Raw genomic sequence first — 25,011 nt, 5'->3', positions numbered from 1 at the left:
GTTTAAATAGATTAAATGAAACATTTTTCAGTATTCTAATTGAAACATTATGTTATATTTGTGCTTAACAATGGTCGTGCCCTTCAAAGCCTATAATATAAGCATTTTAATGATGGGTGTAGAACAATATTTCTGACTAAAGCTCTAATTTTCACACTGAATGTACATTATGGCTGCAACATCAAGTGCACAGAAATGAAACAATTATGGTTGAATATTGATCTTACATGACTGCATACAATTTCTCTGCTTCATTTAATTGCACAAGATGTATGGGAATCAGACAATGAACTGTAACTAAAACAGGCTGTCTTAAGACTACTAAGGTTATATCTCACCTTCCTTAATAGTCTCTCCCATTATCTTCTGATCCGTCCCGTCTCCTTGCTGAGTCAGTCTCCTGTTGCTTTCAAGTCTTAGTCTCAAACCCAGAACATTGCTATTCAGTTTCAACACTAAACAGATCTTACAGCCATGTAATCCTATTGCACAGGATTCTGTTTGCACCTCATAGCCCTCTCTCTCTTTCCAAACCCAGTATACCATGTAGGCACAGTGGAACAAGAAGAATAACTGTTCAATTCCCAGTCATTCCCCAGTCATATTTTGACAAGCATGGGCTTTGTGTGCCTCTTTATAGGTGCCTCACTGTATCAGGGAGGAGCCCATTCCTTAGAAAAAAAATCTCTTTTACTCATACTTTTTCTCCCTTCTCCCTTTCACCTTCCTAATAATTCAAATCCCTGCTCCAAAGCACACAGGGGCTATGATTGCTGAACCAATTGCTTGCAGCAAACTTCAATAAACACGAGTAAAATAGAGTATTTCCCCTCGCTCTCGTTCCCTAGAATAGTTTGAGTATTTTTATTGAAACTTTCCCAACAAATTCAGCCTGAAGGAAACACCCAGCATGGAAAGTTTCAGCCCAAACAGCTGAATGTTGGCAACAATATAAGCAACTGAACAGTCTTATAATGGAAAGCGTTGCCCAACCTTCCATATAGGTGGCAACATAATACATCAGCATTAGCTGTTGTTAACAGCATGAAAGTCACAAAAAAGCAGAGACAACATTCAAATTTAGAAAGTCTTAAAATCAAAGCTCTGCAACATTAGTAAGTTCTCCTCCTCCCAAGCTCTGTATCCCAAAAAACAACTTTGAAATGAAAAGTGAACAGAAGAACGCAGTCACAGAAATTTCCATGAACTAAATATACTAGCACGTACTGTTTCGAGATTATGCCCCATCATGACTCACATCATGATGTCAGAGTTAGCTTATCATAAACCTCTTCAGATGCTCAATTCTGAGAAAATTTAAGCATTCTGTACTCATATTCACAGATCGAGGGCAATGGCATCATAAAAACAGACTGTCCTACAGAACGTACCTTCAAACTAATGGTGTGGTGATTGAGGTAAAAGACATTCTTTCCTCCTCTTCTTCACAATAACAACAGTGATACCTGTCAGTAATGCACATTTCCTACTCTGAACCTCACCAGTGACTTATTGTCCAGCCCATAACATGAAAAAGCAGCGGAACAGAACTAGTTCTGACCCTTTTTCTCATTATCACACAATTAATTATGGAAAAATGCTTATATTGACATTAAGCTTATTGTGTTTGCTGAATTTCAGCAACCTGCTCTGGGAATAGGCTGTCATTTTTCCCAAAACACAAGAACATGAGGCTAAGCTTCCATCACTCAGATTTCCTCAGGCTGCTCCTTAACCTGACAGCTAATCACCTTTAAGACTGAAGGGAAAAGAAGAAAAAGGTCCCATCTGCTTTACAACGGATTTGCATCACGTTTTGTGTATTATATTCGTTTCAAGAGGGGTCAATATTGACTCAACCGATAGCCACTGATCAGATTAACTACATACTGAAAGCTACACATTAATTCTCTTGCTATGCTTTACATCTATAAGGACAGCTTAATCTTATTTCCACTTTTGTTTCAAGATTTTTGTGCAGGTTTTGGTCTTTGTGTTTCTAAGAGAAAGGAGGAGGTGAGGATGTTAAGTTTAGGCTGGAAGTAACTCTAGTTGTACAGTATTTTAAAACTTCAGGAGACCTCTACTATGAAGAGGTGTTAGGAGGATCCATCTCTCGAGGCAGGACATGCAAAGACAAAGCAGTAAGGTTTGGTATTGCTAATACTGGGAAGAGGAGATAATTGCTAAGTTGAACTATTACTGGGTTAAGCAGAACTCTGATGAAATCCAAACTGCAGGAGCTCAGCAGTAAGCTGTCTTGTCTCTTGGCAAGGATGAAAGCCTTTTCTCTGCTGAACTTCATGAAACTGAGACAAAGCAAAGACAATCCACGTCCCAGTAATGCCTTGCACACTATGCGATAACGAGGAAACAAACATATGAGCAAGTCTCATACCACCTAATAATTCAAATTATTTGATGAGCCCCCTGCGAGCACTTTCACATGCCATCCTTTGTAGTCTGGAGGAAACAGAAGTATTCTGCAAAAAACACTAAAAAATCTGTTGCTTCACAGAAGCTATCAATCACCTTTTTCTTTAGAAATCTTCCAATACAGTTTTAGCAAAACCCTAAGAAGAAATACCAGTGTGACAAAGCCCAATTAAGACATGTGCTTAATCACCCACTCCTTCACGACTATCTACATCCTGCTAAAACACACCATTTATGTGAAGTTTCTTTTTGACTGTCTTTTTCCAATTTCACAAAAAGCATCCAAAAATGGGGAAGAAAGACCATGAAATAATCCCTTTCAGTGATTCCCCCAGACCTGTATTTCACTTACCCTAAGCAGACCAAACACATAACTAAAGGGCATTTCTAAGTTTCAGGACAAGAACCCTTTGCAGCCCAAGATACGTTACAGAAATGCCAGGCATCCATGTTCTTCAGCAAGGCAACATTCATGAGATCAGGTCTTACAAAAGAATTCAGCATTCATTCTCACATTGAAAGCTTTTTATGTCGTAAGTAAGGAATATTTCTGACAAACCAATGACTATCTTAGGACAGAATCAGATTTCATTTCATTACTGGTTTTTATATAATAATTTACTGATGGTACAATTATTTCGTTTTTCATTATTCAACATGCTGATTCAAGATGTTAAAATTATTATCACCATGAGATATACTGTAATAACAGTTTTCTGAATACATGCATATTCAGCAGATGTATCAGAGATTATTATTATTACTTAACCCTTAGCAAAAGGTTAAAAGCAGAGTTTGTGCTGCATTTCTGCTGCAGCAGTGATAAAAGCACAACATGCAGCCATATTCATACTGCCATCAGTAGAGTCAAGGGTGCAACCTTAGGAAATCTGCCCAACGTGAGCAAGATTTCAGTGCATTTCCTTTCTTTGTCTGCTCGTCACATGTTCTTATAAGGCACAATAAAATATCCACCAACTACATGTTCTGTGGATCTAGCATGGAAAATCGATTTATTAGATTGAGAAATTTCACATTTAGATACGTGTAAGTGGAGCTAATGGTAACATGCCAAACAATCCATTATCACTCCAAATGAATAACAGTGATGCAGCAATTATCTAGTCATCCTAAGCCATGTACTTGCCCCAGTAAAACTCGTGTTTATTTGCCGTTGATCAATACAAGCGGAGTTAAAAGTACTGGGGAGGACTTTAGTGTTCCTCGATTTTGTGAGTAAACAAAACCTTCCGTGTGAGTTACATTTCATATTTCAGTTAATGTAGATCTGGACCTAAGCCCTACCTTCCCATTTTTCTACACTGATATTGTGTGTTTTGCAAAGATTTATTTTTTGTTCTGCTTTTCTCCCCTCTATTCTGTTAGTTGGACACTTAACACTAATTCCACCTTGTCATTTTTTCACAGAGCACCAAAGTAATCTTTAATTAAAGAAAAACAAAACCCAAAGTCAGAGTTGTACATTTCCCCACCATAGAAAGAGTTGTTTACTTAAAAACAAATGTTCCAAGCCTTCCAAAAAGAGATTTTATTTTTAAAGCAAAGTGGTTTTTTGTCTCTTTCCTTCCTTTAGTTTGTGTGGATCATGTAACAAATGCAAAATTCAGGACTATGCTTGATTTAAATATATACATACATTTAACATTGTCAGAAAAAATGTACACTGCATAGACAACATTAGAACAGCAATGCAATCAGGAAAGATGCAATCTTATTTCAGATATTTCATAATAAAAATCTGTCACTTATGCCCTAGACTTGATGGGACTTGAGGAAGAGCCCACAAATGCTTTCTGCCGTTGTTAAAATAAAAAATAATACAAATGATATGCTTAAAAGGAGCAAAATCAGAAATCATCTTGAGAACTACAGTAATTTCTAAAACATTAGAAACATATTTGTTTCTTTCTTCTCTTCCTCCCACTCTTTTCCCAGTTTTTCTGCCCTATTTTGAATTGAAGCAGTCAGTTACAGAAAGGAGCTATAATCTGCCTGCAACTTCCAAATTCTGCAATTTCCATGGAGAGAGGCTGAAGGCACTGCTTGTTTGTCACCTCTGTTACAAATAAATAAGAGCTTACAGAGCTGCAACAACCCTCTCAACCATATCCTATCACAGCATTAACTATGCTGTGCTTTACCTCTACGTCAAGTTGTTCTCTATCAAACTAGTTCTGAAGTTTTGCCATTGGCAAAAAAGAAGCACTCGGATGGTGTGAAACATCTTGCAGGCTCTCTCTCATTAGGGCTAGATTTTCAGAATGCTGCAGCAATCCTTTGCCTTTGATGTAACTCTGCAGTCATCATTTCAGAAATCATCCTCCCTGCATTTACTAACTGGCTTATTAGGGTGCTCATCAACCTCGGCTTTACTTAATGGTCATTAATGAACAAACAAGTCACTGCCTGCTTCTAGCAAACATATTGTATGCATTACTGCTTAATTAATTGTTAGATATAACTCCATAAATCCTTACAGTTTGGTTCATATCCTAGTTAATATAGAAAAAAGTAATGTCACTGCCATAAAATGTCAGATGGCTCAAAATGAGAATTTCAGTAGACATCAATAATGTGAAATACAAAGTGTGACTAATAAGAGTTCTTCCAGTACGATACATGCATACATTGAAATAAGTTTTTTAAAGCACCACTTCAAAAAGGCACACTGCCACTTTTAAAACTTGCATCTCACAAAGAAAAAGAACAAACTTATTTTCTGAGCAAGAATAACTATAATGACTACAGATGATCTCATGAAAGAATGCTGATAGCGTCTTTGTAGGAATACTCTCATCATATCAGTTATTCAATTTAAATGATTTAAATACTGCTATTTTTCTTTTTTTTTCTTTTATTAGACTACTCTGTGCTTTAACATGAACAAAGTGCAAAATTCTTGAAGGCAGAGTGAAGATTAAACATTTATTTAAGAGGGAGGAGAATGCAGGGGAGTTAAATAGTTTTGTTTTTTTCATTTGTAGAAATGTGAAGCTTCAATGGATTCCCAGTCTGTGTGAAGAAGATGAAACTACGCTGCCCATGGAATAAGAAATAGGGGCACTGCATCTCCTAAGTTTGACTCGTATCTCAAAATAGTTCTGGTGTAGGACTTAAGTAGTGTACCAGCCGTGCTCTGGCTCACTGCACAGGCTCAAGTACTGTCAAATTGCCTAGTTCCAGTAGGACATTTTACTTTCAGATGTGCTTAACCTAAAATACTGTATTTTTTCCATTACCGGTCCACCCTCTTTCCTTCTTGAAGAATTTATTATAACTATTTAAGTAAACCAGCTTCTCGCAGTCAATCTACAGATCTGTGTATTTGTGACATCCACTTTTACTGCTGGACTTGGTTTGGCTTTATTGATGCCTCAGGGACTTTAAGGAGCAGGGAGCCGAAATGTCAAATATTTCACTCTTGTAATGTTCCATTTAAGTCATGGTATTCCTGTGTCATTTCACACCAAGTTCCTCTGTGAATTCAAGTCAACACCCAAAGACAGATTCATCAAGGAAGAATTTAAAAATAGATCCTATCACAAAACATTCCTTATTAGCTACGAGGATGTCAAATATCAAGTACATAAATCAGTCAGACTTCAATGTTTTACACAGTATTAATTGGACACAATAACCAACACATTGTTCAGTCTTCCACAAATGTGTCACATGCTGCCAACAGCGGCTCCACCAGCAGCACCACTACAGTATGAAATCCAGGATACCCATTCAGAGAAACACAACAAAAATAAACTCTGGCAATAATAACCTGCATAACAAACACACTCTTAAAACCTATAAAAGTTGGTTGCCTTTTCAATACAGAGACCCCAAAGACTCTTATGATGCAGTCACTGTTTAAACAAACACTACACCTACCTGGGAAAACACTCGATACAAAATACAACCCTTCCATTGACAAGGAGCATTCTGTTCAAAAGATGCTGCCCCGAGCTTAAAATCTAAGCTAAGATTTAGATGGAAAACATTTTTTAAAAAATGAGTTATAAATCTGAATTCAGAGGCCTGGGTGGGGTGAAGCTTATAATGGAAAATTGCAGCAATCTTAACATTAGGAATGTGAAATGTCTGGTCTTAATAAACCAAATTTTCAGATTCTTGAGTTGTTTGGAAGGATGATAGCAACGTGCTAACAGCCCACCCTTGCTGAAATGGCAAACCGAACATTCCCGGCGCTTCGAACTCCACAGTAATTAGTCACACATCTGTAAAAGAGCTGATGGGAAAGACAGCTCCTAAAAGGCAAGAAACTTCAGGTGAAGGCAGGTGAGGGAAAGCAGAGAAAGAAGATAACCATAATTCACATTTGTACTCTTCTATGCAGAAGGAACATGCTTGTTTTTGTACTTACATGCTACTTCTAAAATGCACCTTTCTATACTTGAGGCTGTTTTGCATGGGAGGAATCAATGACTAAGTTAACAGTTCATTATGGAATCACTGCATCAGGGGAAAAAAAACTGTACCTAAGAATCAAGGACAGCTCCCGAGGTCCCATTATTCAGCTGTAAGGTACAAAAAGAAGGAGATTTGCATTCTGAAACTGTGTCCCACTCGTTTATCCCAGGACTCTCAGGGCGTGCTATCACACCAGGTCCAGGCCTGTCTGGGAGAGCAGCGAACCCCCGGGTCTCGCTGGTCTGACAGACACTGCTCCCCTCTCCGGCAGCCACTCTCCCACCTCAGCTTGGAGTGAAGCCCCGCGAGGGTGCGGAAGAAGGGCCGGCCATCTGAGCGGCAGACAGCAGGGAAGTTCCTCCCACGCCGTTTGATCTGCTTCGCTTCGCCGGCATTATTGCATAGAGCCGGGTTTTCATTAGGCCGGGAAAAACAGCTCAGCCTGCTACCATGGATTATAAACGCGCCCTAACACAATGATTGAAGAGAAAATAGATGGTGTAATACAGAAAGGCCTGACGCTTGTAAGTGGAAAAAAGTATAAATGACTATTTTAATTAATTTCCTAATGTAAAACACAGCTGTAGTCACGTTGGCACATATCACCTGCCTGTTTTAAGTTTGTTAAATGAAATCATGCTCTTTAATTGGGTCTTAACGCACAAAAGAATGTTTTATTTACTTTTATTACAATATCAGCATTTTAACTTTGTTTGCTTGTGCAAAAGCTTTATAAATTACTTGAATCACTTAAATCCGAATACTATAATCTGCAGTTACAATGTACCAGTTTGAGTTTCAACAATTAAATGCCTTTTTTGTGGACTCCCGCTGCTATGTGAACTAGCTGTAGGCTATTAAAATAATGAGTCCGGACTGAGTCATCTGATCTCAGGCTTGGTGCAAAGCCTGAGGAAAAGGCCCGAGCCCACAATTCCCGGTCTGTTTACCAGACCGAGCGCGGCGCCCCCGCGCCGCTCCCTTCCCCCTCGCGGCCCATGGGCGGGCGCACAGAGCCCTCTGCCGGCCGCAGCCGCCCAAGGCGCTGCCCAGCGCTGCCCACCTGCTGACGGCCGGCCCGGCCGCGCCGCCCGCGCCGACACCGCGCCGGTGCGACTGCCTGCACACACACACGGCGAGCTCACGGTGATCGATGGCCTACAGCAGCCTCAGCTCCAACCCCCACCGGTTACCAGGGACCGCTGCTGGAATTTTTCTGTATTAGTATTAATTGGCTCACCCGCCGAGTACTTCATCCATTTCCTTCGTCCTTCTGTGGTTTTTGATGCTGTAAGATCACGTGAGGCAAAAATACTTAAACGGAGAGCTTTCTTTAATTAATCTCCGTAGGTTTTATTTACTACCACCACTTCCACTTACTTCTCTTCTGGAAAAGAAGAGCTCTACGTATACAGTTGTCATTTCTTTACACTCCAGTTTTACTTCGACACACCGCCAGCCCACACCTGCACTCCTGCCTGGCTCTCCCAGAATGCTGCTACAGTGACGCCTTGTGCATCATCCCATGCACTTTCTGACACAGGAGTCCTTTGGATCCCTAAACTAAATGGATGACATACTAATGAATATGTATGTTCATTCCATGTAGATGTATATTCTTTTCTCATTTTAATAGCTGAGGGAAAACCTATGCTGTGTCAAAGTAATTAAAAAAGAAAGTTTAAAAACCTATGGCCCAGATTATACAGCTCGTGGAGAGCTCCTACTCAGACAGCACGTACCTAATGAGATCCAGCACAACTCGTACGATTCTCAGTCTCCTGGTGTTTCTCTAAGTTAGGTCCTGATTAAAGAACCAATTTGGAGAGGAGAACCCTAGCAGCTACATAAATGCTACACAGCTACATAAGTGCTACACAGCTACATAAATGCTACACAGCTACATAAATGCTACACAGCCACATAAATGCTACAGAGCTACATGATCTAACCCCCCTACTTGCAGATATCTATTTTTTAACCTGGTTTAAACTCCAGAGACACAGCACAAGCAAGCTGTGAGAATATCTTAAAAGCTCACAAACTACAGATTAAGGAAGAGGAAACTTTACTATTAGTCAAATTTTGAACTCTAATTAACTTGCGATGAAGTCTTAAGTGATTTTTAAATTTCTGAGGCTGAAACACATTACCAGCAATCTAAACTCTAACTGTAATCCCTTTACAGAAACAGCCTTAAACCGCCACTACCACCAGTATCTCTAGTCCTCAGTCAGAGCTTAATGCATTATCCTGCAAGAAAATCCCAGTGGCTTTAAAAATCCTTGAATAAAATTTGTTGGAAAGCACTGTTCTGATATTGTTTGGTCATGCTTTGAGTTTGTAGTAAAGAAGTGGCAGTTCAAGTAGAAATCATTTTCCATGAATGAAAACTGTTTCATAAAATTAACTTGGACAGAAAATAAAAGGACGTTAACACTAAAAGAAAGGGCTAATGATTATGAGAAGACACTTCATCACACAACCTTTGCATTTGCAGGTGTTAAACAGAATTCCTTTAGCCTTTTTTGAAATGTTTAAAGTGACAGCATTTCTTTGTCCATCGTCTGCCTGTAAGATGGATTAGCGCTCAGCTCTCTTTCTGAATGTCTAAGAAATCAAACCCAAGCAAAGCTGTGAAGCATTTATTGTAGTTCTATTTTATTGTTCTATTTCATCGTTTCTAAGCGATGAAAAAGAAAGTAAGATTTTAAAAGTTATTCTGAACAATGCTCTGGAGTATCCCTTGATCCCAGTAATAGAACAAGCCTTAGAATAATTTTTAATTGATAAATATAGGAATTAAAATTCAAAGATCAAAAAAACTATCCTTAGGAACAGGCAGATGGAAAGTGCCTCCACCGACATGCCTGGGATGCTCTGCCATAGGGCAGCAGCAGGGCCTGGATCTGTGCTTTACCACCAGCACAGTGGTTCTCCACTGTAGCAGTTGGGCAGAGCAGAGCCAGTCCTCAATGTTTTCCTCTGATCATAACACACTGAATCCTACTCTCCTGCTTCTAATGAACAACTATTGAATGCAATTTTGTAGGCCATCGAGTTACCACTAAACATAGGCTGTAGCAGCTGCCGTGCTAGTCGACAAGGGCAGAGGTTTCAAGTCCTTCTGGTCAGCCAGGTCAGTTGCTAAACGCAGCCAGTGTTGACACAGATCTCACTGGTGTGCTTAGGATCTACGTGGGATGAGTAGATGTGAATGTGAAGCATTTCATTATGGTATTTACAGGTAGTCAAAATAAAATAGGAATTTGAGTATGTACTGGGAAATACTGTGGTGAATCACTTGGGTAGGTTCACCCCTTGACACAAACCCTGTTCTATAAAGGGAAGATTTCTGAAATTGCCTTTATGCTATTTTCCTGTGCAAGCTGTAAGCAGATGCTCACATATAATCAATTGTAATATTTAAACTCCTTACAATACTTACAATGAATATAGTATATATTGTACCACATAATTGAAAGAATAGCAAAATTTGTGTGTACATGCTCCATATCTTGAAAGAAGACGACTCACAGAAGTCATTATTTTTAAAAGACAAAACATAAATTTAAGAAGAATATGAATTTTAATGACAGCTATGAAAATGAAAGTAACAAAATATATTAATTTAAATACTAATAGCATCTTAAATTGATTTTGCTGTTGTACAAAAGCCCTACACATCCCACTGAACCAAAAAAATTCAATGAATCTTTTGATATCTATGGAATAACTGCTGCAAAGCTGTCAAACGCTTGACCCTATTCTAATAACTCTGCACTGAGATTTTCAGATAAAATGTATTGAGATGAAGATGGATATTGCTGAACACACCACTGAACTGCAGAGGTCTTTACTCTAGCAAAGTCAAAAGACTTAAATATATGTAACATTTTTCTTGCATTTGCTGGAAATTGTTGTATAGCACTGCAGGTTACCAAAATGAAAAGTAAAAAATAATTGAAAATCATGCATCTGCAGTAAAACTGTGATACTTAGCATCAAACTTCACCAGCAGCACTCCCCCAAAGTTAACTCCTTCCCTTGTAAGTCATAAACTCACAGTGATGCAGGCCTATCTATTCTCAGTGGCAACATAGCAGCAGTGCAGTGTGGTGGAGCTGCTCAGCACCATTTTTATCCTCATCTCCCACTGATGTCAGAGTAATTGCAAACACTTGCCTGAAGTGCTCAGCAACTTGCACAATCAAACACAAACACAAGCAAGCTTCAGCACTGCTAGAGTCCTGCATGCAGAGGAGCAAAACCATTGCAGTCACCACTGTGCTTGACTGGGGGCCAAGGTAAGTAGAATAAAACGGGAGCGCTACCATAAAAGGGCTCAATACCGTGGGCGTTCACATTTTTGTCAGCAGCAGTTCAAAACAGTAATGACAACCTTGTGGGACAAGGCACTGCAAAGGTGAACTAAAAATGAGCATAAGTGGATTGTGGAAGGGCAGGAGAGAAGAGTCAGAGCAGCTGGGTGGATGGTTGGCAATAGTCCCACGGTAACAGAAAAGGGGAGAGGTTAAAGCTCAGCTATTGCACTGCAATGCAAGCTCGGCGTTAATAAATAAATAGGTAAAATGACAATTTCTTTCCAAAACTAAGTCCCACGCAACTGTCCCCCATAAAATAAGATGAGAAAGACACTGCCCAGTTCTCTAGTTATAAATGGCACTTGGTCCATTCACATGCACCTGTGAACTTGCTGAGAAAACTCTTCTCGGACCATCAGCATTACCCTTGCTTGGTCTGCTCTGACAGCACACAACTGGAAAAGCACTGCAGCACAACCCTCAATGTACCAGATTGGCCAGAAAACAGCAGCTGAATAAGAGCTGGCACAGTTTGTGGGGTTAAAGTCCCAGCAACATTTACAAACTGCTTCTCCATCCTCCCCAAAGTATTACTGCTTAACTCTAATGGACCAAAGCACAGTTTCAACAATGCTAGTACTTTCCTCATGCAGAATGTTGGAGAGGACAGGTGATGAGGATTAAGAGAAAATAAAATTTGAATGTCTTCAGCATAGCTGAGGAAAACCACACCACTGTGTCATGATGTAATGGCAAAAACACGAACACGAAAAGCATAAAATTCAAAGCAAACTCTGAGGGAATAGAAAAAGAACCAAAAATCCTGAATATCAGCCCTCCTGTCCACCAGCACATGCAACTGATATAGGAGTGGAGGAGGGAGGGTACTCAGTGTAATATTGGCAGTGATGAGCAGATGAGAGCTAATGGAAGAAACAGAGCTAGCAGTTCAATCACCCATGACATCAGGCTATCAAAAACAATCTGGTCATTATCACATTAAAAATCTATAAAGTAAATAAAATAAAAATAGAGATGAGAACATGGATCTTAAGACTCACTTTACTAATGGACTAATGACTGTCATTAGTTTGGAACACTCAGAAAAACAATCCACTCAAGCTAAACATTATTATCCATATTAACCGATTTACTATCAAGAATGCTGCCTCTCTGCCAAGATCTGGTGCTAAACCAGATAGACATGTTCTCTTGATTTCCTTTCCAAGTTCTGATGCAGTGGTTGACTTGTCTTCTTAAGCCTTTGGCTATCATAGCAAGTTAGAAAGTGGAAAATAACTTTTGATAGTTTTCATCCAATAAAAAAGAGTTTTCACCAGAACACGCAAGCACCACAGTGGCCACAGAACAAAATCTGAAAGTACTTTTTAGAGGGAGCATTTTAAATGTATTTTAAATCTTAACTTTTCCAAGAAGAACTCAGGAAACTGTTCACTGCGTGTTATAAGCACACATAAAGGTCCTTACTTTTCAATAAGCAAAGATATAACATCTAGTGGACGGGAGTTAGAAACACTCTGACTTCAAATTAAAAATAAATAAAACAATCTTGTTAATAGCGAGGAAAAGTTACCAAGTGAAACAAACTTTGTCACTTGGCTTCAAACCAAAACTGGATGCTTTTCTAAAATGTATGCTCTACTTGAAGTCAGATGTTACAAAATTTGTTATATACTCACTGATGCAGCAAAAGAGTGTAGTTCTTCTGCAGAAGCAGAGAGGGAACTCCCTCATCTCTGTTATGCCTGAAGCAAGAAAGAATAGGTCCCCTCCTGTACTATCAAAAGCTTCATAAACCCTGACACACATAGCTGTTTGGGGGCCAACATACAGCTCTTAACTGGAAGTCCCTCACTAGAACCGCTTGAGAAAGCTGCTCCTTCAGGAGAAAAGAGCGGGAAACGACTTTACATCGCTGGGAAGAACCTCCTTGCACCAAATACAGAGGCCAAGTTAATTTAAATACCCACCAACTCATCTCCAGACAGTATGAATAAAGCTCCTAATCTACTTCTTCAGTCCACTGTACGTCCTTCACCTAATACACTAATATACCATACTCTGCTGATATTGTCCTTGATGCAGACAGGGCTGAAATTGCCCAATCTAAACTATCACCTTGAGAAGCATCTCTCTAATCCCTACTGTCTGCAGACATCTCAATGTCAGTTATCAGATTACCAGTCCAGAAGATACCACCAACCATATTAGCAATCTTTCATCTCATGGCTTATTTTACCTTCCACATTAGCAAATTTTTCCCCTCACTTTTTATTCAAAAACTTTCAGTCAATTTGCCAGGGAAATTACATAGAATGAGTACAACAGGAGGGAGAAACCTGAACCTCCCAAATAATTTTTCAGGTACAGTACAGGTAAGACAAGCAGCAAGTATTATCTCTGTTAGAGTCTACAGAGTGCTGGCCTCTAAATTACACTCTACTTGAATGCATCGTATTTTATGAAGCCATAAGCAGAAGTATTCTATGAGGCCACCTTCCCACTGTTAAACACTTAGGAAAAAATAAAATGTTTCAGAGCAAAGAAGGAAAGAGCACACTGCTGAGAAAAATCTCTAGCACTGTCCTGGGAGAGTTGTGGTTGGGTTTTCTGATGTCAAAGCTTCAGATGCACAAAACAAAAGTCTAGTTCCTCCCCTTGTTCCCCCAACTGACAGTGAGGAAAGGAATGATGATGTGACCAAAATGAACTGACCAAAAGTGATCACAGCTCATCTGCAAATGCACAGTATAACTAAGAATGACACTTTCCTTCTGCTGGCTGTAGCATGTAAATGCCCCAGAACATATGCATTTCTACATAGACTTTTTAATAAAGTTTACTAGGACCCACTGACAGCACTTATGTAACTATAAAAGAGGCCTTATTTTTGCACATCAGATGAATTTCTGAGAGCTTCCTCTAGCACAGAAGACGTACAAGACTTTTAGTTCCAAAATACAAAATTAGTGAATATAATAGATGTCTAATATCAACACTGCCATTCTCTTCACAAGATGACTTCCTGTTGTCATCTTAAGAACTGAATTCTGCAGAGACGTTATAATGTACACCTGGCTTTTTAAATGCCATGACCTGGTCTTGGACAACAGTTATTTCTGTTTTGTTGTTTCATTTTGCTTTTTGCACAAATAAACAAAATCAAAACAATCAGCTAGAAGAACCATAAAGATTCAATCCTCTACATTTTATTTCCACTTTGGAATAAAGCACTTTCAAATATTCTGGCTATTTCACTAGTGTTGCTCTTCGTTTTGTAATTCTTAGTCAAGGAGACAAACATCACTAAGAAACTAGTAACCACATGTGGGAATAAACAGTTGAATCAGAATGTACTTTTCCCATTTCTCTATCATCGTTATCCAGAGACTGACGAAAGAGCCCACAACCGGTTTCTCTGTTGGGATAATCAACACCTCTGAGTTTATAAGATACCATCTCACTGTCTTTTCAAAATGAAAAAAACCAAACCATTAAGTAATTAAAACCAGGACATGCGGGACTGATGAGAGAAGGGGAAAAAAAGACTAGTTTGGAATTTTGGTATAGAATTTAAGCCAAATCTGTGAAATTCTGAGTTTCTCCTCACAGATAATAGTGAAACAGGGCCACACCTCTAACAGCGTAGCAAGAAGCCAGTTCAGAGAAAGCAGCAGCAGCTAACCTCACATCCTCTAGAAGAAATCTCTCTCTGCTGGTATTTGAAACAGAGCTAGTTCCTATTTTATTTGCTTACAGGCATTACTGCAATGCAAGAAAGCATCCAAATCTTTCTTTCCTACCTAAGGCTGGCTGCAACTCAGCTAGGGTAATGCACTCCATCTGTCCTGTAGGAATACAGCAAGGGAAGGGCAATTACCCCCTGACCAATCTCCATGCTGATTTGCCCAGTATTTCACCTTCCCCCCCTTCTCCCCCAGCACTAACCCATTCATTTGAGATTGTTGGGCGCTGCTACTAGCCCCTTATACGTAACAGTGCTTTTGTCTCACATTATTTTCATAAAAGCAGACATTTTCCTCAAGTTCATTTTTATAGCTCAAGGTTTCCTTTGGTTCCTCAGTAGAGTACTTCTTATCCAGAAAGCCACTGCTATTCACATACTTCCAAACATGAAAACAACAAAGTCTACACCAAACAGCACCTCCAGTGACATCAAACACATAGTCCATGTTATCAGGCTCTCTCAGGAAATTGCTTGGACTCCAAAGTCAGGACTTGCTCTGTACAAACAGTTTCTGAAGTGCTTAAAATTATATATTTAGGGGAAAGTCATAATAGAATCTGAAAAGAATCATTTGATGTCTTTTGCTAATGTCAACGGCATTATCTTTTTTTTTTTTTTTTTTTTTCCAACAGTTAAACAGCATTTCTTCCTGTCTAAGTTTGAGGCTGTTTTCACTTAAGCAACAGTCTTCTGCCAAAAATTTTGGTACATTTGCATCTGCTGAACAATGAAGTGAAAATATGACTGCTAGCATGGCTGAAGTCGAGAATACACAAATGATTAATAATATTTTATTTAGGTTTAGCCATATTTGACTCAACCTTTGTAGAAGTCTTGAATCATGGCATATTAATGATTTTTTATTAGATTTCACAAGTTGTGGAAGGTGTCTTTTATCAAACTAATTCCGAATTTATTGCCGACAATCCTTTACAATTTACACTCTAATGAGAAATAAAACATAATTGTAGCAGGGGCTGCTCTTAATACCTTTTAGTCTAATCCAATACAGCAGATTTTATTTGGCTCTAAAGTATTTAGCTTCCCATCTAAAACCTCTCAGCCATTCACACGCTAAGCCCACGCTAACAACAGATTTCGATAAAGAATGCGAGAGGACCTTTCGCTTTGCTTTTGCCCTTTCAGGGCTTGATTATTCTCGTATGTTACAGAATGCATCTGGAACTAGGCAATGGTATGTATATGTATTTTCAGGTCCCAAGTTCTTTTTCCACTTGTTCACATGGTGCTCCACTTACCCACAAGCACGGCAGGGCTTTCCCTGCTGCCCAGCGGTGCAGCCTGGCTAAACTAAAGCCAATTTTTAAAAACAGACAAACAAAACATTTCTCTTTAAAGATTCCCAAGCTATTCTAGGGAAATCAAGGAGAAGCAGCTCTACAGGGCAAGTTACATATTCCTCAAGTAAACTCCCTCATTCAGTTCACATGGGAAAACTACAAAGGCAAGGTAAGAGTAAAGCCTCAGGCTGTCTTCTCCCCATTTTCCTTTGTCAAGAGTGTGAAAAGCATCTTATATCCATGTAATGACCCCTTTCCAGATCTCAGATAACCCTACACAGCCTCTGAGCAATTTCTGGGGTAAATCCAAAAAAAAAAAGCCAGATCTAACCAAGTTACTTTTATGAACAGTGCCAGTTTTACTGCTCTGCTTCTTCATTCTTTCAGTGTCTTTATCACCAGCCAAGAATTCATGATGATTGGCATTCTGCTTCGTAAACAAGATAAAAGCTTGCAAGAAGTCACTTGAGAGGAGTAGGAAACACCGTATAGATGTCTGCATCCATTCTTACACTTTTCCACATTACCTTTCAGAACAAAAATTGCGTAATTATGTGCCCATTAGCCTATGCTAAAACAACAATTCTTTTTCCTAACGATTACACGTGAAGATCTGCAGTTTTACTAATATCTCCCCCAGCTGATAGAACTGCTGGTTTTTTTCATACTGAAACAGCCGGAACTATTGAAACCGTTAGCAGCACGAGGTGTCACTGAACATGGGGCTATTTCCTTGGAATTCATCAGGCCACAAGAAATCTCACCCAGAGAGTTTCATGTCCAAAATGTGACGGTCATGCCACGAGTAACTACATTGCACCAAGGTTGTGTGTTACCAGGAATGGAAGACAGACATCTCTATAATGAACAGCATTTCACAGTGATGGAGAAATACTGAATGAGTGATACTGTCCAACTAAAGTGTTTTTTTAGCATCCTGTTTTACTGTAAACTTAGTCTGTAGTTTGGGAAGTGACATAAAAAAACATGGAACATGAAGCATTTCTCCACTATGCAGCTGGGATTCTAAATATTATGAAATTTGGTTTGCTTTCTGCAGTTCAAACCTAGGCCTGAATTTAATGTGTTTATCTTTTCTGAAAAGTCACCCTCATTGTCAACATGCCCCAAATCCAAGTACAAGACAATATCTTTAAGGGGCTTATTCCTGGACATAACCTATTTTAAATTAGTTCACCTAAGTAAAATTTATTTTATTTCACTTTTTTTTTTGTAGTAAAATCTAGGGTCTCTATGTCATGCCTGCTGGTAAAACTGTGGATGTTCCACGGGTCTTGTATCCTGCTCCCCTTGCCACACTGAGCACAAGGCTCTAAGGTCTCATTGCAAGGAATATCTTTCAATATAGCTTATTACCCCCAGAATACAATGTTACCAAATTGTAAAGATGTGCTCTTTTAGGAGTCAATAAAAAGAGGAAAAAGAAAAAGAGAGGGGAAAAAAGGCCCTTTATTACATTATCAATATTAAATGTCAGAAGTCAATGACACTATAACTACTGAACACAGTTTGGAGAGACAGAAAAGAGACTTCAATTTAAGGAAAACAAAGCAACAGTACAAAACCACAAATATGTATTTTACGAAATACAAGCAAGCAGAAGCATACAGCTCAACAATTCACTTGGGACAACAAACTTCACACAGTCATGGGGACTCTTTTCGTAATGTTTCATCTGCTGGGAAGAAAGGAGAGGGGGCACAAAGAGAAGCAAGGATGAGATATCTGCCAATTATGTATATTACACCTTCTTTGCTTTATCTGCCCAGTTTATCTACCCAGGGCTATCCAATTGCTTTTTATTTGAGGATAGTGAAACATGCATATAAATGCTGGTGCTGTATTCTCTAAGCACAGTGTAACTATTAAAAAAAAAAAGGAAATCAGACACCTCAGTGAGACAAGTTGTTATTTTAATGGTTTTACCAAGGCCTTATGAATGTTCCTGTTGATCGCCTATTGCCATTCTCCACCAGAGCCCTTGAGACCAGCCTCTGACCCTCCTGCTGTCCCTGTGGAGGTGATGGTTTCACGCTCTCTGCTTGGCTTGATGCCTGCTGCTGTCAGGGCAGGGCGGCTCCCTGTTCCCTTCCATACCAACCTGCCTGTTCTCACCGCTGCTTCCCAGCAGGAGTGTTTGTGCACTCGTGGGCAAGCTGGAGCACAGACCCGATCCAAGTGAAAACCAACTCAACCAAAACTGCATCAGATGCGCAAAGCCAGCACAAAGGGAACACGCAGCCTAAGCAGGGAGAGGCACTCAGCCCTTTTTGCAGCAGCAGCACCAGCTCGTGCCAAATGAAAGTGATGACAACCTCAGACTGACTTGCCTCATCGAGGACTCTCTCCAAATATTCCTCACACCGATTTTTTTGCGTGACAAACCTTTCCATTGCCTGTTCCCATATACTAATCCAGACACTGGGTTGGAAGTACACAACGGGAGCAGTTTCTAAAGATACACTGGAGAAAAGGAAGGGACTTCAACCGTGCAAAAGCCTAGAAGCTATTTGTCACCATGTCATTCTCCAATTGAGAGTCCTGTGCTCACCCAGCTTAAATTTAAAAGTTACGCAAAGAACAGAACTAATGAAGCATGATTTCCTTAGGACATGCAAACCACTTCCTCCAACTTCCTACAGCAATAAACACCAGCTCTGTGTCTTCTGCCATTTCCCCCCCCCCCCCTTAGTCTTCATTTTCTTCCATGACCCACTTCACAAGCTTCCTTCCAACATCCAGGTCCAGATTCTCTCTTGCTGTGTTTATAGCTGTTTCAACCACAACTGGAACCTTAGACAAATCTCTAAATATTCACTGTATTCACTGTATCCCACTGACTTTCAATAGCTCTAGAAATAGCCACATTATCCTGAAAATAACTATATTGTCTGAAAATGAAGCTCTTGCAAAGGCACCTAGATTGGGTTTTCCAAGCTGCTAGTCACTTGGAGATCTTCATGTAAAATCTTGACTTGGTATTGAGCCCAAACCTCCCACCCAGCTCATTTGGTACCCTAGGAAGCCTTCTGAGGATGGGCTGGGGCTTTCACTCAAGCCAGAACTTGGCTCTCCTCCCAGCTACATGCAGCAAATACAGCAGCAGGCAACTTCCAACCCACAGCAGGGAGAGAAAGTTTAAAGCTGGGCTATTTTCACATGTAGAACTCAAGAGTCTCCCTGCTAGGAAGTGTGGATGAAGCAGTGAAGACACACCAGGCCTGCATCCTACCAAACACATGTGCAGTCTGTGCATCACTGTGGAGGACTGCCTTACCTTAAAGCTTTTGAGGTGTATCTGAAGAGTTATTAAGTAACAAAGCCCATTCATTAAATTTAATATATATTCTTATCGACACATAGCTATTGAATTCTTGTATTGGTAAGACAATATAAATGGGATTTAAAAGAAATAAAAACATCCTTTCCTAGCAATTTATTATTTTAAAATATGTTTCCCAAGGGGGATTAAAAAAGCATTTACATTTTAACACGTTCTATCTAACATACAGTCCCAAGGACAAATATTTTAATGGAGCATTTAAGATGTTTTCTTAAGAAGTCTGGGTCTTTGATACTAAATTTATGACCAGTCGTTGCTTGACAATTGTAATTAATATGCCGGGTGATTTTCTGAATTGTGCTTCCAAGAGACATTATTATTTGTAATCTGTCAGTGTAGCACATAAATTATGAGCCACGTTCACCTGTAATAGACTGAAATGAAACTTCAAAATTGACATTTATGAAGAAAAATGAAAAAGTCCTTTTCCACCATGAGAACGGGCACATCCCACAGTTTGCAGGCAGAAGCTGAAGTTTTGTGTTATGAAATACCTGCCTGTCAAAAACAATTACATACTTAAAGAAAGATCTCATAAACCAGGCAATGTCATGCATGATCAAGGAGTTTTACGTACACGGCAATTTTTTCTTGCAATACATAGTCATTTTTCATTCCTTTATGAGATCCTTCTTGATGCACTACTATGCATGAATATAAAAGAATGAAAAGAAATCACCTCCCTGCAACAGAGCATAAACTATTCATAAGATAATTCCCTAAAATATAAGAGGCTTCATCTTTTCTTAAATAAAAAAAAAAAAAAAAAGATAATTTCCACATAATTCTCTTTCCATTAGACAGTTATGCTGAAATCCAGTTTTTAAATCACGTGTAACATGGAAACACAAAGACAAAACCAGAAACAGTTTGAACCGGATACATGCCAACCATATACTTTGATGATCTAGATACGAAAAGCATTGTATGTAAAAACAAGCCTGAACATTTACCAGATTTACCAGATATTAATTTGCATATTTGAAACAGTTGAACATTCTTTCAATGCTGTTGATCATTATGGCTACAAAATAGGTGCATGCACAAGGTAGGAATATGTAACATGTATTTTGTCGGGTAAGGAATAAAAAACATGTGCTTGTTAAAGGCATCTAAACCAAATGAAATACCTGAAATAAGTGCTATGAATTGGTATTACTGCAAATGTTTGGGTATGTAAAGCATCCCCACATTCCACTAGCTTCAGGTGGAACCACAGTGGTGAATTTTGCAAAAGGAGTTTTGGCACACATTAGGAAAAAACAAAACTAGTACAGAAGATATGTGTTGACCAAATCTAACAGAAACTAGAGGAAGGAACTGCTGCTCAAAGATTACCTCTGTAGAATATGCAAGCTTGTGCAGGAAATGCTCTGGAGTCCAGGTGTCCCAGGACCTAACACACAGATGAGAGAAACAGAGGCACCTAAGCTAAGCATATGGAGAAAATTATGCTGCAAGTACTGAGAAACACCTGAAGGACAATGCGGGCATGGTTACAACCAGCATGGGTTCATGGGGGGAACGTCCTGTTTAATTAAGTTAATCTCCTTTTATGACAAGGTCACCCATCTAGTTGATCAAGGGAAGTCAGTCAATTTTATCTTTTTGAATTTCAGTAATGCTTTTGATACTGTTTCTCACATAATCCTTCTAGACAAACTGTCCAGCATACAGATAGACAAAAACACAATGCAGTGGGTGAACAACTGGCAGACAGGTCAGGCCTAAAGGGTTATAGCAAACAGAACTACATCAGCCTGGCGGGCAGCATCAGTGTTCCGCAGGGCTCTATTTTAGAGCCAGTTCTTAGTCTTGAGTACCATGGTACAGAAGGGACATAAAACTATTAGAGGGTCCAAAGGAAGGCTACAAAGATGGCAGAGGGTCTAGAGGGCAAGATGTGTAAGGAGTGGCTAAAGTGCCTTTGTGCGCTCAGCCCAGAGCAGAGGAGCTGAGGGGAGGCCTCATGGCAGCTGCAGCTCTCACAGGGAGGGGAAGGCAGCACTGAGCCCTGCTGTCTGACAGCGACAGGGCCCAGGGAACAGCGTGGGGCTGTGTCAGGGGAGGGGCAGGTTGGGTGTCGGGAAAAGGTTGATCACCAGAGAGCAGTGGGCATGGAACTGGCTGCCCAGGGCAGTGGTGATGGCACCAAGCTGATGGAGTTCAAGAAGCATCTGGACTATGCTCTCAGACATATGGTCTGATTTTTGGGTGGTCCTGCATGGAGCCAGTCAATGATCCTTGTGGGTCCCCTTCAAACCTGGGATATTCTACAATTCTAATACGTGCTATCACATCCTATGGAAAGATGCTTTTTAAAGCAAAGCAAACCTACCCTACTGGGCTCAGCAAGTGATCTGTGGATCACTGTGAGCTTTGGTCTTTATCTTAATTGAAGATAGAACTTGGTCATTATATGCATTAACATGATAATATGATATTTTAAATTTCTGAGAAAAAGGTAGAAAAATCCTTAACATGGATCAGAGAAAAACTACAGTTTTAGGCAGACCTGGGCTATTCAAACACTTTCAACTTAAAAAAAAATATATATATATACAGTCAAAATCTGAGAGGTGAAAATTTAAACTACAAATCTAAATTAATGAGATCAAAGTGAAAACTAAACCAAACTCTGTCCACTTCCACAATTCAGCATAAAATACGTGAAAGTACCAAAGTTTAGCCTCAAATTTTGTGTCAGTGCTTTGATATGTTCACATAGGAAAATCTAGCTTTCGTACTTCCGAGTTCTAAAGTTGTCAGAACATTCTGACAATTTTAGTCTGGAAAATATGAGGCATGCAAAGATCCAGGGAATAACCCTGCAGAGCTTTTTTGTTTTCTGTTTTGGTTATGCAACCAGCTTTCCCTCAAGCATTTATGTCAGAGTTCAGCATAAGGGAGCCTGATTTAAGAGTCTGTCACTACCAGCTTTCTCCGGCTATGTATTCTCCCCCTGATATGCACACATCATAGGTAGAGAGTAAAAATATCCACTTTGAAGGGAGTTCTGGGTTAGCTACAGGCTGAACCTACAGCACTTATCTACTTAATTACTGTATCATTCTTGCTAGCTCCCAGTCTTAGGGTTACATTAGTTGTCTAGGATGTAGAGACTAAAATAGAAGCGATAAAAGCCCTGAAGTTAAAGATGTCAACAGAATTACTGAAAATACAATGAAAGGAAAAGTCTAACCAAATAGTCTCACATTAATAAATACATCTGTTGCTTGCCACTACTGATAGAATTGTTGGTACTGTAACCATATAATTATTTCTGTCTGTTTTTAAAAGGTTTAGTCTTTGAATTAGTACAGTCAATGCATTCAGCCTACAAAAAGACGTCTGTCCAGATTGAGGATTTTTTTTTTGCACACTTGTGGACAAGATGTTGGCTTCATTTTACAACCAACATCTTGTCCACATCAGGGGAGCGTTCTCACACAGACATGCATACCATGTGGGCTACCTGCTGAGTTTTGGCAAGCTTGGCAGACTGCACAACATAAAGGGTAGGCAGTTGTAGTGGAAAAAACCTTCATGGGAATTTTTTTTTTTATGCAATGAAAAAAGAAAAAGTTTTATTTTTTTTAAAAAAAGCAAACTGTTTTCCAATGAACCACACTGTGAGCTGGCATAAGGAAGATAAGGGCAGGAAATTGAATGTAAAATTGAGCATAGGTCCTTAAACAGAGGAGGCTTAAACAGAGGAGGCACTCTGCAAGTTGCCAATGTGACATACACATTTCTTTTCTAAAATTCAGCCACTTTTTTCATTTTAATTAGCCATATGGAAAGTTGAAAGACTTGTGAACTTACAGCATCAATCCCACATGTTGAGCTTAATTTCGGAGAGGTTTTACTCAATCTTGTGTCTTTAATTTACTTTTATACCCACACATATACACCGTTAGGCAAAACAACACACGTAGAACAAAATACTCCTTATGTTATGAACAAAGTTCGATATTACTTTGTTCTTATATAAAGGTGCTAAAGTGTTTCAAATTAGGAAACAAAATTCACCTACAAGTGGTTACATTTTAGTGCTCCACCTTCATAAATTTTACAAATATCAGTGCAGCCAACTATTCTTAGTTTCCTGGTAAGATTTAGAAAGCAAAGCAGAATAAAAATGATTGAAGCTCTAAAAACAGCAGAAGCTGAAAGCAAAAAATGCAACAGCACCACCTAAGGCCCATCTGAAATAGTGCAAAAAGTCATTTAAGATGTTACAGATCCTCCTCCTATTTATACAGCTGTGACATGCATTATAAAATTGTAGCACAGCGTTTCTTCAAGTCTTGCGTGTTGGCTGACCAAACCCTGATACATATTTATTCACATTTAGATTTCCATACAGCTCACAGTACTGTATGAATCAAAGGGCGTGGATTCCTCTGCTAAATACATTTATACTCCTGATTTTTCCATTCTGTAATTACGTGATATTGTATTTCAAACACATCACGGACAAGAGAATTTCAAAAGCATTTTAAAGTACTGTGACAAACCATCTAACCTAGCCACCACTGGTGAAGTTTCAAAGCATGAAAGTGCAGGCAGATGGAGATTTTCTATTTTCTAGCCTAATGGAAGTATCAAGATCACTAAAACTTACAGTGGAGAACTTTCTTGCAGTTGCTAGACTCAGGAGAACACTTGTTTCTTCTGCTAATTATGTGACTGTCTCAGACAGCTCTCTTCTTTGCTCATTTAAACTCCATGTAACACTCAAAGCTGTTCTCTTCCTAGCCTTTGCTAGCCTTTAAGTGAGACCTAATCTTCTCTTTGACTTCATTTATTTCTTTTGACCTCACTCCCTTCACTTAAACTCACTGCCCCACACCCTGCCACAAATGAGTCTCAATGCCTCTTGCAACAGCACTGCTATTGCTGCCTCTGGAAAGAACCAACCACAACACATTTGACCTTTTAAGACTTTACAATAATCCTATGCTGTAGGATGACTGAATGGTGTTCAGAAACGTGATGAAAGCCTGTTCCTACTGAGGAACACAAACAAGCACAAGTCGCTTTTGATTTTATTCTATTATTTTATAAGGAATTAATTTGTTGTGACAGATGGTATCAAGTAAGTTTAAGACTTTTAAGACTTCATCAATTAGTCAGTGTGAGACCACTACAGAAGACAGAGAAATGCAATCTCTTTGACCTAACAACATATTTTTTCTTCCTTGTTCATAAATTAACAAGGAGCTACCAAAACCAAACCACCTTTCTGACAAACAGGCCTGTAAGTGCTGTAATAGGTTTCAGTAAGCTCTACTGCAGTAGGAGCTACATTAGAAATAGATTATCACAGCAAAAGGGAGGTTGATATCACATCTTCTGCCAATATTGCTA

General features: G+C 39.3%; 1 protein-coding gene across 1 annotated transcript in view; it reads right to left on the bottom strand.

Annotated features, from left to right (window-relative positions):
• JAZF1 (JAZF zinc finger 1) overlaps positions 1-25,011 on the bottom strand; it is a 172,712-nt gene that overhangs the window by 31,418 nt on the left and 116,283 nt on the right. The gene's annotated exons all lie outside the window — the stretch shown is intronic.

Source organism: Lagopus leucura, unplaced genomic scaffold, assembly GCF_019238085.1.
Source record: "Lagopus leucura isolate 7727_CA_CO unplaced genomic scaffold, USGS_WTPT01 Super-Scaffold_100157, whole genome shotgun sequence".
In the NCBI taxonomy this organism is placed as follows: domain Eukaryota; kingdom Metazoa; phylum Chordata; class Aves; order Galliformes; family Phasianidae; genus Lagopus; species Lagopus leucura.
The sequence above is the reverse complement of the archived record's forward strand: the minus strand, read 5'-3'. Positions and strand labels throughout refer to the sequence as shown.